The 18701-nt window shown below is 30.1% G+C and overlaps 1 long non-coding RNA gene and 1 pseudogene across 1 annotated transcript; one reads left to right on the top strand and one right to left on the bottom strand.

The window, feature by feature from the left end:
- Nucleotides 1-11525: 11525 nt before the first annotated feature.
- LOC120076563 lies at nucleotides 11526-18665 on the top strand. Its single transcript, XR_005481572.1, has 3 exons — nucleotides 11526-11691; nucleotides 18052-18325; nucleotides 18405-18665. It is a non-coding gene; the product is annotated as an uncharacterized LOC120076563 (long non-coding RNA).
- On the bottom strand, nucleotides 12313-18000 carry LOC120076560 (annotated as a pseudogene).
- Nucleotides 18666-18701: the final 36 nt, after the last annotated feature.

The raw sequence follows: 18701 nt of genomic DNA, 5'->3' as shown, positions 1-18701 counted from the left end.
TAATTTCTATAAATTAAGTTAAGCCTATTGAACTTTGATAAAAAGATCATAATTCAATTTGTAGGATCGATATGGTAGAAGGGGTGAATAGTTATTAAACTAATGGAGACTTTTTCCAGCCTAATTAAATAAATTAACAAATTTTTTATTAACAAGTAATTTAAACAATAAATTCATGTAAATAAATTCAACAAAAAATAGTCAAGTAATTAAAACTAACACTTTTAAGCACCCAATTTAATTTTAATAACAAGATTGATAATGGATACATAAATTCAAGAACAACCAATCAAAATAATCCAATATGAGCAATTCATTTCAAGAACAAAAATTATGAAAAATAACATAAAGACATGAGAGTTCTTAAAAAATATGAACACATAATTTGCATATTTCTTCTCCTATCAACATGACATAATAAACAACATGCAAATTCAAGAGGCGTCACAAAAAATCAACCAAACTCAAAGCTAATTCTATTTTGACCAATTTCACAAATGTTTCCCCCTTTTGAAATCAATTGAACACCCTCCTTTAATAAGGGACAAAAAGGCATTTAATATCAACTTGTGGGTAGAAATATCAAATAAATTTTCAAAACATAATTTTACTCCAAATACAATAACTCCCCAAAGGATAAACAATATACATAAGAGGAGTACACAACAATAAATAAACACAAGAATCAATTTCATTCGAACATGAAATTTATACATAAAAGTATATAACTCCGGCTAAAATCAAGCATTCTCCTTCAAATAAGGGGAAAAAAAAGATAAGATACCAAGAAGATAAAATTAAGTAAAAATTCAAGACAAATGAGATACTAAAATATCAAATATTAGAAAGTAAACACCAATAGTTGAAAAATAGATAATGATACAAAATAATATCAAAGTCACGTTACCAAATTCAGTGCCACCTAAAGAGAGAACATATTATCAAGCATAGTAGCATAGCAAATAACTTTGTACCAATTTTAAACAAAAACTTCAAATGATTTTCATAATACAAAACAATTCCATAATACTCTCCCTATGAAAAAGAATTTAACAATTCTTCGATAACAACATGCTCAAAAGATCAATTGTTCTCAATATAGGACATATAACATGCTCACAATGATTATAATTTAACAAAGTAAGCCATAGAATATATGTATAACTTCATGCTTGAGAGGCATTTAATAAAATCAATTTCAATCAAAAAATAAACATATCTTAATCATCAAAACAATGACAATCTCTCGCGCGACTTAATATTCTTTTGTTTAAATACTTTTCAAGAATAACACAAGGATAGATCAAGCAACTAATTGACTAAAATGCCAAAACTATAAGCAATAAAGACAAATGTTAAATAGACAGATATACATTAAATTCTCATTTCATTAAATTCAATCTTAAAAAAAAAACATTCAAGAAATCTAATTTTCATAAAGATACTAGAAAAATAATTATCTCAATAATAAAAAAATATAAAGTTACAAAAAAACTATTTCCTTTGTTAGATTCAAGCAAGCCATAAAAGTTGCTCCAAGTAAATTAATTCCTCATTTGAAGTCTAAGTAACAATTGTTTCAATCACACCTATAAAGAAAGCTCATCTAAAAGATTTTGGTGCCCATTTATTGGGTCCTTCATTAGTTAACAAAGATTTTGGAATCCATTTAAATTTAGTTCCGACATTATTAGAATTCATTCTTGGCAAATAACAAGCATCAATTTTATGACCAATTTTGCCACAAGAATAACATACAACATTAGGTAAAATTTTATTTTTAACTAATTGATTTTACACCTTATTTTTATTCAAGAAATTCTTTTTAGGAGCAGTTTTCAATTTAAAACAAGTTGGTCTAATATGACCTTCAACTCCACAAAAATGACAAGTAGGCACAAATTTTGATTTTACATGCAATTCTCGAGCATTTACATGTTTAGGTACAAATTTAGCACTATGCATACACTAAGATTTTTCATGAAAATGTTTAGGCATAAAATTTGATTTTTCATGCAAAGATCTACCTTTTTCATGCTTAGAGATAAAATCCACATTATGAACATATTTTGGTCTAGTGTGATTTTGTTTATGCACAACTTTTGATTTAACAAAATTAGACATATAGGATAAAACATTATGAGACATACAAGGGGTAGTTTTAAAAGCAGTAGTCTTAAAACTAGATGAAGAATTTCCATTCACATAGTTTCGTCCCTTTTTGTCATTAAAAAGTTTACCCATATCAATAATCTTATCTAATTTTTTTGCAGTAATAATCGACTTTTTAATGGATTCTTTTGCAATTTCAAGCTTTTTAGTAACAAGCAATTCTTTCTCTTTAAGCGTAAGCAAAAGATTATTTTTCTCATCAATATCACATTCAAGAAATTTAATTTTGTTCACAAAAGAAACTTTTTCTTTTTCTAAAGAAGTATTGCTAATTTTCAACTCAATAATTCTATTTTTCAAACTAGCAATTTCATCACTTAATTCCAAAGAGAAAGATCTAAGTTTTTCATTTTCATCTCTGAAGTCACACTTCGAGTTTCAAGTTACATGATAAAGATTTAAATTCATCATTTTCATTTTCAAGAAAAATAATTTTATTATTCAAGTCAATTTTCTCATCACAATAAGAATTATGCAACAATGTGTTATTTGCCCTATTTAAATAAGAACTTTCATCTATCAAAGATTTGTTCTCAATAGACAATGCCTTAAGTTCTTTGATAATTTCATATATCTAGAACTAACTTTTTATAAATCAAATTGAATATTTTCAAAAGCATCATACAATTCATCATAAGAAAGAGATTTTTTATTTACCTCATTTTTGTCATTTTCATCTCCAGAATCTTTTTTCAAACAAGTCATTAAATACAATGAGGATCCATCACATTTTCTTTTTATACTTTATGAATTTTTCCTTGATTTTGAGAATTTTTATTCTTCCTTCACATCAAATAAATTATTAGTAGTACAAGGAGAATTTTCTATACTATAATTATCCAGAAAATTCAAAATATCATGTGCATATTCAAAATGTAAAATTTTATCACATATTTTTCTATCTAATGCACAATAGATGATATTTATGGCTTTAACACTGAAAGTGAACAACTCATTATTCAAATTCAGTTTAAATAAATACCATCAAAGAAAGGAGGTCTATCTACACAATCACCATTTAAAGTTGCCATAACTCTAGCAATTAAGCTTTTCAAATAATTTTTTAAAATATTAATAAGATATTTCAAGTATCAAAACAATATTTGAAAAACAATTTTATCAAAAGAGCAACTTATTTAATATCAATTGTTAGAGTAAATAACTCAACAATAAGTGTCAAATAAAATAGCTTTTGATAAAAAATTTTGAATAAAAATAAGAACAATCTCTCTCTGATACCAATTGAAAGAGTCAGAAACTCAAATAATGGGCGTCAAACTAAAATGATTTATGAAAATTTTTATCACAAACAAGAGAACCAGCTCTAATACCAATTGTAGAATTGATATGGCAACCCTAGACGGGGTGAATAGGGTTTATTAAACTAATGAAAACTTTTTCCTAAATGTGGGCCCAATTAAATAAATTAACAAACATTTTGCTAACAAGTACTTTAAATAGTAAATTCATGCAAATAAATTCAACCCAAAACATCCAAGTAATTAAAATTAATACTTTTAAGCAACCAATTTAATTTTAATAACAAGATTGATAATGGATATAGAAGTTCAAGAACAACCAATCAAAATAATCCAATATGAGTAATTCATTTCAAGAAAAAAATTGTAATTAATTTCGAGCAATAAAATATAATAATAAATTAATTGCAAAATTAATTAGGAGATGTATAGAAAAATTGACTGGTTTGATACAACTAGCTTGCCACCACTTCCTAAGCTCCTTTTGGATATGTCATTACGAACTTGACTCTTTCCATGGGTTAGAATCGAATTGTACAACATTCTTTTTTCGGGCGCACTAACAAAACCGATACTTTCCATTATTGAGGATCACACCATTACAACGACTATTTTTTTGGGATCAAGAGTAATACTTACAATAGTTTGGAAAACTAAATAGCACACTCGACAAACTCTCTAAAAGAGCGGATTTACAAATTTAACATTCAATGAATCAATCCTCACAACATAAATGTTGAGTTTTATATCCTAAAACTCGTGGTTTTTAAACAATAAACTATTTTCCAATAAAGTTGTTATTGAGGTTTATTCAGTAAATTTGTTACTGAATATGTGAATTGCACTTAAAACTCCAAAATCCAATAAACTAAAAACCTCTAGCTATATCATGAATACTTGAACTATATGTGGAGACATAAAAGTGGATCAAATTCGAATAATAACCATTTGATACACAGCTAATATACACTTATTAAACTATTGATAGACACATGATATGTTTGATATACTATTGATATATGGTGGAAAATGCTTAGTTATTTTTAATGTTCTAAATTGAAGGGCATTTATGTAGATAAAAGACTTTTGATAATTTTGTAATTAAATAGATCTTTTTTAAATATGGGCCCTTTATGTTGGAAAGGGGAGGGGCTGCAGAGAAGAAGAGAGGAGAGAGAGAAAAAAAACTCACAAAGAACTTAATAGCGACGACAATCGTTTTCTTCTCGTCGTCCGTGAATGCTCTTGCCCCTTCCTCAACCCTACTTTCAAAAACTAAAGGTGGGTTCAAATCCAATGGCCCAACATTGTAAAGCACAACTGGCTTCTTATTGTCGTCCTTGAATGTCCTCGCCAACTTCAATTCTACTCCGTCCTTTTCGTCGTGAGAGTTAGAAAGAAGACTAAGAAGGGAGGGAGTCCGCATATAAAGGATGTGGGTGAGGATTTTGCTATTTCTGCAAAAATAAGAAACCCAAGCTATACTTGCAAGTCCATTAATTAGATTTGCCACCCACTGCCATTTTCCATTTATTTATTATTTTATTGTGTTCATGTTAGGGGAAAACAAACAAATGAGTGATTCTATATATTTTGTAAGTAATAATAATAATTAAAAAAAAAAAAAAAACTTATTCTTTCTGTTGTAATATATTTATTTTAAGTCTTCAAACAAGTCTCATTTGATAATCTTCAAGATTTCACTTGATTTTTATTTTTATTTTATTGAAAAAGTCTAAGTTACAAATTTTTAAAAATTAAATTTGAACCAAATCCTAATCTTCGAAATTATTTTAACTTATAGAATTACGCAAGAACATTTGGGTACTTATTTTTAATGAAAATTAAACTCCTCTCATACTCTTAAATGAATTAAATTTAATTCATCAAGTTTTATTATTTAAATATATTTTTTAAAGGGAATTATCATAAATAAATTAAAAAGAAAATGACAAAATAGAGAGAAAAGTTTTATAAATTGTACTAGTAGATATATGGTTTTAAGATTTAGGGAAATTATATTGGGTAGCAAAATATATTTATGTATTTGCAATCATGGTTCCAACTTTTTAATTTTGCTTCTATGGCAAAAATACATCAAATTTTTATCTCAATATGGCTTCAGATTATCTTTTTGGTTTTAAAAAAGCAACATATATGCAGCACTTCACTTACCCTCCTTGGTAGCGTGTGAAAGGCCTGTTTTCAAATTTGTTGGCCTTTTTTTTTTTTTTTTTTTTTTTCATATTTTCTAATATAGCAAAAGTATTATTAAATTTTGTTTCATTATTTTGAACAATTTTTTTCTTTTATTCTCTCTCTCTATATATAAACTTCTAATAGAATTCTTTACTATTTTCTCTTCTACGCATCTATTTCTTCACCAGCAAGTTTTAGTTTTTCAATCTTTTTTTCTTCTTTAATTTTCTAACCTATCAATTTTTCTATTATATATCAACCAACAAGTTAAAGTGAGCTTAGATTAGCGGTAATTGTTGTGATCTTCCATCTTAGAAGTGGGAGGTTCGATCTCCCATCTCTACCATTGTTGTACTTAAAAAAAGATCAATCGGATAACATATTAATTTTTCGACAAGTACAATCAATTAGTAAACATATTAAATCTCTAGTCCTTCAACACACTATTAAATATCAATGAGCAAGAATATAAAATACTTGAAGTGTATTAGGAACTAAAACATTGTACCTAACAACAATCAATATTTATTTAGTAACTTATAAATATCAAGTGTACATCAGTAGTATATCGAGAGGTATCAAGTGTGTATTAAGTGTATCCGTATGCTTTTAACATTTCTTGTTTTAAATCATGGGTTAGGCTTGTATTTTGCTATTTTTGCAAAACTAAAAGGTTTGGGATATAAGTCTAATATTAGTTACTTGCTTGGGATTATTATAGATTTAATCCATTTTAAAAACTTATTTTAATAAATATCTAAAGACTTGGATATTTTCATATAAGAAATTTATGCTATTTTGGACAAAAATACTCCTTGTGGTGGGCAGTGGGAGAGAGAAATTTGAAGAGGAGTGTGCGTTTAATATATACTTTTCCATATCTAAGAAATATGAGAGAATGTATTTATTATATTTTATTAATTATTTGATATTTCTTTCCATTTTCATTTGGAGAGAGAAAATAAAAATACGTTTAATATATATGATTCTATTTTTCATTTAATGCATTTAACGTATAAAGCAACTGATTTTCTAACGAAATCATGGTTATTTTAAATATATCTTAGGACATTGTTTTAGATGTTTGCAAATGTTTTTACCAATGTATGAAATATACCATAATATATAAATCAGAAATTAACTCAATGTTCAACATTAATCTCAGTATATATCATAAATTTCTTTTATATCACAGTATATATAATTCCAATAAATCAAAATTTAACAACAACCTCTTAACAGAAGTGCAATTCAAAATTAATTTAATAACTTCAATTTACCACGGTATATCATAAATTCTATTTATATCATAATATATATCATACATTTCATATTTTCAAATAAACAAAGATATATATGAATATATATATCAGAGCATATATAAATTTTTATGTTTGAAGTCAAACTTGGGGACAAAAAATCACATTAACTTCAAATGGGAAAAAATCTCATTAATTAATAATATATAATATAAATGAAATTTATGTGAATTTCTGACTACTTAAATGGAATTTATGATATATACTATGATATAAATGAAAATTTATGATATATAGTATGTTTTATGTTGAACGTTGAGTGATTTATATACTGTGGTATATTGAAATTGTTAAATTAATTTTGAATTACATTTCTGTTAGGGAGCTATTATTAAATTTTAATTTATTAGAATTATATACATTATGATACCAAAGAAATTTATGACATATACTGAAATTTATGTCAAACATTGAGTCAATTTATAATTTATATACTATGGTATGTTTCATATATTGGCTAAAACATTTGCAACATCTAAAACAATATTCTAAGATATATTTAAAATAACTATGAATCTGTCAGAAAACTAGTTGCTTGATACATCTAAATGTATTAAATGCATTTTCTCTCTACAAAGATGTTTTGTAAATATAGAAAATATATCATAAATGCCTTTTCTCTCTCCAATCACCCACAACAAGAAATAATCGTAGGTTGGGATTAAAAGGTAATTGGATCCTAATTTTTATATAATTAACCAATCCACTCGGACATTTGTGAAAATAATAGAAAAGGTTAACATAATTGAAATATAGGACCTTTATTAAGGTGTTATGTATTGTTATCCCTACTTGTTTTGCTCATTTTAGATTTATTTAAGCAATTTAGGTACATCTATAAGATAAAATTTAGAGTAATCTGTAAATAGTCATTTATAACTATATTTTACTTATTTTGGTAAAGATAATTTTTTAGTCTAAATAATAAAATAGCGCAGTTGCAAATATAGTAATTAATCCAAATTATTAGCAGATATTGCACAATACAAAAGAATTTACAGATATAACAAAATTTAGATCTAGCTCAGAGTCTATTAGTGATAAGAGTTTATTATTAATAGGAGTCTACCACTAATAGATTTTACTATATTTGTAATTCTTTAAAGATGTTGTTATACACTTAATTATTATCTTTAGAAGTATTATCCATTGCAATTGCCTTTTTGAATTTCTAAACAAACGTAAATATGTAAAAAAATATATAGATTTTGCCAAAATATTGATGATGGAATTTATCACTAATAGATTTTATTATATTTGTAATTATTTAAAAATATTATTGTATACTTAATTATTATCCCAGAAGTACTACCTATTGCAATTACCTTTTTAATATAATAGGAGGTGTGAAATTCGAACTACATGTTGTTTAGAAGCCAATACATACTATAAAATCTATGTAACTTTTACATATTTAAGTTGGTTTAGAAATTCGCAACTATTTTAAAATGAAATGTTAATAACCAATTATTAAGTTGAAGGTAAAATAGACACATATGAAAAAATAAAAGATAAAATGTGTAGGTAAAGATTCTTTTTCTAGCTCCTTTGTAGATAGTAAGATAAAATAATATGAAATGGTTATCATATCAAACCAAATATTTTGTTTTATTTATTGGATAATTATTTTAAATGATAAAATTGTTAGAAATATTTTTAAATATGATAAATCTCACTATCTATCAATAATAAATAATAATGATATATATCTATCAGTGTCAGTAATAGAATGTGACATTTTACTATATTTATAAATAAGTTGGCTCATTTTTCTATATTTGAAAATAACTCTTATTCTTTATTTTCTTTAAAATAATGTTATTTTAATAATTATTAACAAAAATAAGGTTGGGTTGAAACTATTGTCAAAAATAGGTCTTAAAATCGTGTACCTGGTACCTGACTTCCTTCAGAGCATATGAAGTGGCAGTGACTTGACACACGCAGGCTGCCATATGGACAGACATGTATTGTGGACCAGGTAATCGTGCATGGGATCCATGATTACTCTAAGTTGTTTACCGGGTACACGACTTAGTGGTCTCATAAACCCCACGACCCCTTCCCTTTCCTCCCATCCGAAGCTTTTGAACTTTCTTCCTCTCTCACATCGATCGCCTACTCTGTCGCTGTCCACCGATCAGTTACCGCCGTCTTCGATCTTCTTGCTACTGCCGACATGAGCCGATCTACCACATGCTATCTTTTTTCCCGCCGATCTACCGTCCGCCTTAGGTAAAGTTTTGTTTATTTATTCAATATATGAGTTTGTTCATAAAAATAGAGATATTAGATAGTTTTTCTACCGTAGTTTTGAGTTATCAGAGAAGAGAGACTTCTGTACAACATATTATTCCGTTTGATCCATTACTTCTTACGTTCAACAAGCTAGTTTTCTTGGGGTTGCACAAATTAGATTTATCAAACTTGATTGACACCTCATTACTGTTTTAGTAGAGCATTGGAGACCAAAAACCCACACATTTCACTTGCCTTGTGGGGAATGTACAATTACGTTGCCATATGTTGCTATTCAGTTTGGGTTACGAGTGGACAGAAAACATTTGACAGGTTCATTACATTATGATTGAAAAAATGTTTGTGATGAGCCCTTAGGCATTCTACCAAAAGGTTCAAGATTAAGTATCCTGTGGTTAGCGTCCCAATTTTCAGAATTTCTTCCCAATGTCGATGACATCAGCATACGTAAGTATACACGAGCATACATTATGCAGCTTATTAGAAGATTTTTATTCGCTAACGAGTCAAACATTCTGGTACATCTTATGTTTCTCCTTTTACTGTCTGATTTCGAGCATGCTGGTACGTACTTGTGGAATGGTGCCTGTCTTGTATGGCTTTATAGAGGAATTTTTTGGTACTAATATATAAGCGTTGGAAATAGCTAATTATAGCACCAAAGTCTAGTTAGAGGCCCTAGGTCATAATCCACTCAATGTCGGTATTATTTCATTTATATATTTATTTCATTATTATTTTATGTAATAATATAAATTAATGATATGTTTTTATAATTTTAGATGGAGTGGTGTATTAGCTAGCTATCTCTGAACAATCAACAAATATGTTGCTAGTATACCTACAAATATTTGATAGACTGATACACAATCAGGTAATAAATGTATATGTAAATTAATATTTAAATTTTTTGTGTGTATATAATAATTTTTTTGTCAAATTAATTGGATGCCATACATGCAAGTTATTTGGTCATCACTACCTGATTACTATTGTGATGGTCAAGACATCTGATTGACCGTTTTCCTTCTTATATGTTTCCATATAGTAGAGTGGCATCATCCAAATCGTGTGTTGAGACTGTTCAGTCTGCGAAAAATGGTGCCTTCGTTGTGCTATACACTCCCGACACTACACCAGATTGATTTGAGAGGTAAGCACGACCAAGACTGGCGTCNAATGGTGCCTTCGTTGTGCTATACACTCCCGACACTACACCAGATTGATTTGAGAGGTAAGCACGACCAAGACTGGCGTCGAATTCATGCAGAATATATATCCTACTGGCATGCACCTCATGATCATTGTGCATAGGGAGAAATAACAAATGGACAACTGTATTAGATGACTATTTTTCCTAGTACGATTCAATCATGAGGCGATTTATCACACTTGAAGACGATTACTATTATTGCATGGTAAGAGATTTATAATCTTACATTTCCCAAATATATGATATGAATATTATTTAATATTAACTTTTTCATCGTACAAAATAATTTTATCAAAGAGATACAACAATATTAAGTACAATACAATTTACCAGAGTTGGGTTTAATGTGTAACCAAATATTGGTTAACGTCGTCGAAAGTATTATTCAACAAACAAGACGACTCAATGTTGCTGACACTGATCAAAGATGTATTCGACGACAACGACAACAAGGCAAAGCCAATTTAGCGGCACATAAAAACAACCCCCTATGGGGTAAACACCAGGAGGGTCATCTTTAAATTTCATATAAACTTCTATTTTAAAATTAAAGAACTAATTTCTCTTTTTCTAAATAAGACTCTACCATATACATGAGATCTTTTTTTATATATATTTGTAGAGAGATGTACTACTTAGTCAAGTCAAAAAATTTTTTTTAATATGGGTGCAGACTAATTAAGTTTTCATTGCAAATTAAATATATAAATAAGTTTAGTAATGAAGAAATTTGTTAGTTAAAAATTAAAAAAAAAACCGTAAAAAATCAGAATTTAAAAAAAAAACAAAAGTAAATCGTAGACCCAGTACACGAGTATGCCTTTGGCCAATCCACCATTGCTAACATGGTGCTATAACATGATGCTGATTAGATTAAAAGCTAATCGTGTACTGGGTACATGATTATTGTAACACTTTCCATTCCCACCTATTTTTTAAAATCATTTCCCATCTATCGCATGTTTGTCATAGTTTGAAAACCCACTATATTCATGAATTTTAGCCCTTATTTTTTTCTAAGTACATTTATTTATTTATTTTATTTTTATAATTATTATTATTATTTTGAAGATTGAATTTGTCTTAAATGGGTTTGAATGAAATTGGATCAAATACTTGGTGGGCCGAAATTGGGCACAAGGCTTTTCTCCTTCCTTCGCCTAAAACGCAGCTTCGATCACCAACGACGCCGGTCCGATTCAAAGCGATCGCCATTTCCAGTGACAGAAGCAAAACCAACTACCCCACTTCTACGATTCTACTCATACAGGTACATACAAACCAGAATTTCTGGTTCTTCTTGCCCTTTTTCTATCGAACGCTTTAATTTCTACTTGGAACTTTCCTTTCCACGAACTTTCTCAAGCTTCTGGGTTTTTAATTATAGTTGTCATCTTTGACTTTGACACGTGCATTTCGAATATCTTTTGCTAGAATTAATATTTACACTGATTTCTTAGATTATGTGTATGTTCCTTTGAGGGATTCCCGAACCCTGTTTTACTGTCTTGTTTTAAGTGTGTCGGCTCTGGATTTGAGTTTCCGGTGTCTCCTTTTCCCTTGTATTTGACTGTCATTATATGTTGAACTTCATCATTTGCCTTATATTTTGTTACGTACTGAATATTCTTGATGAGGTTTTGATTATTTTTGCAAATATGGTTGATATTGTTTGCTTTTCATCTCGATCAATTTAAATATAATTCAATTGGTTAAGACATAACTTTCAACCAATAAGGTTAGAAGTTCGGATCCCGAAAAAGTATAGATATCTTTGTGGGAGAAGTTGAGAGTTGAAGTAATAACTTATTACTAAATATAATTTTCTTTTCCAGATTATAATTTTCAAAAGTGATCCATGAAATTCTATGAATATCATTTCTTTATGCAGGTTAGAATTTTCAAAAAGAAAGTCGTGAAATTCTATGGGTGCTTTGTCCCATTTTGACTACCATTGTGTAGTGCAAAAAGAAAGAAACATATAACTATTTGTAGTTGTACGATTAGGAAGAGAAAAATCTAGAAGAATGGACTATGTCAGACCAGGATATAACAATCCTTTAGGGAGTGTTTGATTCAAGAACTAGATTTGTATAATCTATGATTAAGAAACTTGAGTTTTCTCCATTGGCTGCATAAACTCAGGCTTATAAAATTTACATTATACACTACAAGCTAACTTTTATGAACACATTACCAAACATAGATTTCACAAACTAGGTTTCTGAAATCCATTTCTTTTACAATGCAAACAGACTATGTGAACCCAAACTCGTGTTACGAGGCTTGTTAAATAAAAAACAAGTTGCAAGGGAAATATCCCCTTAAGAGTTCTTCAAGTCTTTGTAGATAGTAAAACTCTTAAATAAAATCTTCTTTCATACAGAGCTGATACTCATATCCACTGTTTCACATAGAGTTTTAGAACTGGATTAACTTGCTGAAATCCACCTTTTGGTTTGCTTGAATGTTCTGTTAGCTGTAATTATTATTTATTCCTTTCAATTTCACCATATTGGAATGTTTCAGTCACCACTGCACTTATACGAAAACGTTAGTTCTTTTAACTTTTTGTGTAACGTCTCGTGTTTTCAGATAAACTAATTTAATTGTTTGAGCATATTTAGGATTTTATCTTGTCTAATTAAATTAGAGTTGATTTGATTAACTAGAATTGTAACTTGGAGTTCAATTTGAGAAAGTAGATTCGAGTGAGTTACATTTTGAATTAATTAAACTTGAAAATTTAATTGATGAGAAATTTTTAATTACGCCTCAAATTCATTATTTTGGAAATTTAATCATTGGTTGGATTTTCTATCAAGTTTGGAAAGTTCACATTTTATCGAGTTTTTCCTTAAAATCTTGCCCAAATAATTTTGGAGCTTTTGATTTGAATTGGGAAAGGAATGGGGTAGAAAACAAAACAGGCAAACTCTTTCAAATGGTCACTTAACAAAGCATTGATATGGCTTACTTTCATTATCACCTGTAATATAACTTTGTGGCACGTCCTATCATTGAATTTTTTGGTGTACTTGATCTTGAACCATTTGACTTGCCATTTTTATCGCTAATTTGATCTTTGAGATAAGGAAAATTAATGTTTTTCAGTTCTTGATGACTAAAACCGATGGTAGTGTGCCAGGTTTTTATTCTCTCCATGATGCATACCCTACTTAACACAACATATGATCATCTGTTTATTTGCTTTTGTTTACTTCTTTTCATTTAGATTCTTTTGTTTTGTTCATTTCAATCATCTTCCAAAAGATTTGTCTCTACTAAGAGAGTCAAGACATATGATGGTATTCAAACCATAGAAAAGGGATGTCGTATAAAGTACCGCAGAAGTTGTGGTATTGGGATCCAAGGTTCTCTTCTCCTTATGCCCTCAAATACTTCCTTAGGAGATTTTCTCTATGGTCAATGAAGAAAGATCCAGACCTTGAATCAGCTCTATCTCGTAATCATCGATGGATTGTCAATAACCAAATCAAGAATATTATCCTTTGTTGCCCTGATCAGGCAACACCTGTAAAATTTCTCCAAAAGAAGTTCAAAACCCTCTACCTTCAAGGAAAAGCCCTTAACTGGCTGAAAAAGTATCCTTGCTACTTTGAAGTTTATCTCCACAATGATGAGCACTACTTTCGGCTAACAAAGAGGATGATGGCTTTGGTTGAAGAGGAAGAAACTGTCAAAGATATGCAGAAGCCTACTGTTGTCAAACGGTTGGCAAAGTTGTTGATGATGGCTTCAAATCAGAAACTAAATGTCGTAAAACTCGGTGAATTAAGGCGGAATTTTGGGCTCTCGGTGAATTAAAACTCGGAAAACCTCCTAGATTGTTTCGTTGACAATCAGGATCATCTGGTTCAAAATCTTTCCTCTTGTTCTTTTTTTATCTACCCAAAAGCATTTCTTCTTTTCTAAATTCATCAAATGATGTCGCTTGTTATATTCATGAAGTCCTTCCTGCATCAATTCTCCAAACTTCTCTTTTACAACCACTAGTGGATCTTTCTCAATTAATTTTGATCCATTATACCCTTCTCTAAGAACAACAGTGTAAATCTGATACTTGTTTGAGACATAGAATATGCCAGGGTGCTTAAGCAGCAATGCATTCAACTTCAATGGCAGACCAAATTCCCTGCTGAAATGTCCAAGCTTTATAATTTATGTTTTCTTCCATAATGTCAATGACAATATCTCATTAATCAACCCCATTGTTCTTTTTTCCATCTCTTTTGTACCTTGCACCAAGTCTGTAGGATTTTCGTATGGTGACACATATGGAGAGGCATTAAATTCATGGAACTTTTCCCATGAATTTACCCAAGTTGTTGGCATTGAATATGAGAAAGTTGGCTCAACCCCATGCTTGCAAGCTGAAGATTCTATGCTGGAAATTGCTAGCTCGGGTTTCCAAGAGATCAGTTCTATTTCCATTGAATTCTTTTTCCCAGTATAGTTTACAATTCGAAACATATCTAAATATTTGGGAACGATTCTTATCAAGTAGTCATCCGAGAGCCTAAAATTCTGCCTTAATTCACAAAGTTTTATGACATTTAGTCTTCATTAGCAACTTTGCCAACCGTTTGACAACAACAGGCTCCTGCATATCTTTGACAGCTTCTTCCTCTTCAACCAAAGCCATCATCTTCTTTGTTAGCCGAAAGTAGTGTTCATCATTGTGGAGATAAACTTCAAAGCAGCAAGGATACCCTTTCAGCCAGTTAAGGGCTTTTCCTTGAAGGTCGAGGGTTTTGAACTTCCTTCGGAGAAATTTAACAAATGTTGCCTGATCAGGGCAACGAAGGATAATATTCTTGATTTGGTTATTGACAATCCATCAACAATTACGAGATAGAGCTGATTCAAGGTCTGGATCTTTCTTCATTGACCATAGAGAAAAGTTCCTACGAAATTATTTGAGGGCATAAGGAGAAGAGAGCCTTGGATCCCAATACCTCAACTTCTGTGGTACTTTATATGACATCCTTTTCTATAGTATGTCTCAACTCTCTTAGCGGGGACCCGCCCCGTTCGTGTCAGGGATTCCCCGATTTAACCGGGGATGGGGTCAAACTAGGAAATTTATTCGGGGCCCCATCCGGGGATGGAGATAGTATCCCCGCCCCGACCCCGACCCCGATTAATCCCGACCCCGAATTTATATATATTTATATATATATATAAATAAATGTTATAAACTTATTATAAATATATATAAAAAAAATCAAAATGAAAAAGTCCAAAAGCCCAAAAACCCAAAATTAAAAATTTAAAAAAAAAAAAAAAAAAAAAAAAAAAAAAAAAACCAAAATATTTTCCTCTCCTCTTTCCTTTTTCCAAAATATTAAAATTAAATCTTTTCTTTTGCTTCTCCTGGGCCACGACAAGACAACCCAAAATCCCTAATTCCTAATCCAGCAGCCCCGCCGCAGCTCTTCTGCTCCGTCCAGCGTCCCTCACCCTCTGCGTTTGCTCCGTCCGGCGTCCACCAGCGTCCCTCTGCTGGTTTCCTTCCACTTCCGATTTTTCAGCATCCACCAACGTCCTTCTGCGTCTGTTGATCGTGACCACCCTCTGCGTCCTTACCCTCTGCGTCTACTGACCGTGACCACCAAATTTTCTTTCATTCTCTTGTTTGGCTGTTTGATATTTTTGAAAATTATGCTTGAAATTAGTATGTTTATGTATGTTTGAAATTGTATGTTTGGTCGGTAAAAATTATGTTTGTGTATGTTTGATATTTGAATGTTTTGAATTTTAAGCTTGAATATGTTTGAAAAATATGTCCGTGTATATTTGGTATTTGAATGTTTTGGATTGTAGGCTTAATATGTTTGAAAAATATGTTTGAAATTTGAATGCTTTCAATTTTGGGGTTGAATCGTTGAATGCTTTGAATATGTTTGAATATTTTGAAAATGAAGTCCAAGTCTAAAGAGAGGTTTTTAAATTAAATGTTTGAATGCTTTGAATAGGGTGAAAACAATGTTTTCATCACCTTCTACAAATCAAGATTCTTCAAGTCAAATTCCAAGTCCAATCCCAGATCCAACCCCAGATTTAACCTAAAATTCAACCCCAAATTTAACTCCATGCTCATCGAATGATGATAATTTGAATGTTGATAATTGTGTTATTCTTGATGAGGATATTGAGAAGGGATCTTTAAAGAGGAGATTGACATCGGTTGTTTGGAATCATTTTAAAAAACAAAAAATAGATGGAGTAGTCAAGGCAGTTTGTAATTACTGCAAACGAAAATTAGGGGGTGAAAGTAAAAATAAAATCAAACATTTGCATGATCATATTAAGATATGCCCATATAAAGGACAAAAGGACATACGACAATCCTTATTGAATCCTAATAGAGAGAAGAACAATACATTGAGTTTATATAACTTTGATCGGGAAACTACAAAAAAAACATTAGCTAGGATGATAATAAGACATGAATATTCTCTCTCAATGGTTGAGCATGAAGGTTTTAGGGAATTTTGTAATGTTATCCAACCATTATTTAAGATAGTGTCAAGAAACACAATAAAGGAGATTTTGAAAATTTAGGAGACTAAAAACTTGAAAACCATGGCATTGTTGAATGAGATCAAAGGAAAGATTGCCCTGACAATGGATATGTGAACTTCCAACCACCAAACAAAAGGTTATATGGTTGTTCATTTTGTTGATGATAGTTGGGTTTTGCAAAACAAAATAATCAGGTTTATATATGTCCCTTCTCTACACACTTCTGAGATGCTTCTTGAAGAAATAATGGAATGTCTGTTAAATTGGAATATTGATCGAAAATTGTCATCAGTAACTATAGATAATTGTAGTACCAATGACTCTATGGTTAATATGCTTGTTGTTAGTTTGTGTGGAAACTTAATATTGGATGGGAGTTTATTTCATATGCGGTGTTGTGCACATATTCCAAACTTGATTGTGAAAGATGGGTTAGTAGTGATAGGAGATGGGATCGAAAGAGTACGTAGTAGTGTGTCTTTTTGGGTGCATACACAAAAAAAGAAAGAGAAATTTGAGGAAACTGCTCGATAGTTGAATGTTTATGATGGTCAGATATTGAGTCTTGATTGTTGTACTGGGTGAAATTCCACCTATTTTATGTTAGCCACTGCATTAAAGTACAAAGCTATTTTTTATCGATTAAAACAACGAGAACCAAAGTACAAGTATTTGCCTTTGGATCAAGATTGGGTATTAGCAAAAGAAATATGTGAGAAATTGAAAATATTTCATCACGTAACTGAAATATTTTCTTGATTCAAATATCCTACAATCTTTTTTTCCCAAAAATTTGTAAATTGAAATTGGCTATTTCTGAGTGGACTAATTCTGGCATTCAAGAGATCAGAGACTTTTAGAACCATGTTACAAATTAAAGTTGATTGAATTTTACTTTCATATAATTTATGAAGATAATTTTTTCTTGAAGTGGAAAGGATTAAAAAAATTTGTTCAGATTTGGAAATAGAATATAAAGCATGAAGGTGAAAGTGATAATTATCACGTTAGAAATTTGAATAATGGAACCTCACAGAATATCGAATTTGGTGATTTTAATGATTATGCCTTTTTGTATCAGATTCCAATAATGTGAATCAGAAGCAACAGTTTGATGCATATTTCGATGAACCTCACCTTGAACATCTGATTATGACATTTTGAGTTGGTGGAAATTGAATGGTGTCAAGTATCCAATTTTACAAAAAATTGCAAGAGACATCTTAGCCATCCCGCATCAGAGTCTGCTTTTAGTACGATTGTAAGCCCACATCGTAACAAACTTCATCCAAAGATATAGACGATAAAGGCTTTGATGTGCGCTCAAAATTGGATCGCAACGGAAGTTTTGACAGGTTAGTTTGTTTAATATCTTTCTATCATTTAATATATTAATAAATATTTTCATTTATTACAAATATTTGACAATGTAAGGTACTAGCACGAAAAAGAAATTGTTACACATTTAGCAACCGTTTTAGAAGATGCAGACAATTCTATTGAAGATGGCGTGGTGATTAAGATATACTCAAGGAATTATTTGTTTATTACATTTTAAACGTAAGAATGAATACTAAGGATGGGATGATACTAAGAAAAGTGAAAGATTTGATTGTAAAATCGTTGAAGAGAGGACAAGTTTTGTTGAATTTTAAGTTATATACTTATTTGAATGCATAAAACGTTTGCCTTGAATTAACTTTCTTATTCAAACTTTATTGAATTTTAAGT

Source organism: Benincasa hispida, chromosome 4 (genome assembly GCF_009727055.1).
Source record: "Benincasa hispida cultivar B227 chromosome 4, ASM972705v1, whole genome shotgun sequence".
In the NCBI taxonomy this organism is placed as follows: domain Eukaryota; kingdom Viridiplantae; phylum Streptophyta; class Magnoliopsida; order Cucurbitales; family Cucurbitaceae; genus Benincasa; species Benincasa hispida.
The sequence above is the reverse complement of the archived record's forward strand: the minus strand, read 5'-3'. Positions and strand labels throughout refer to the sequence as shown.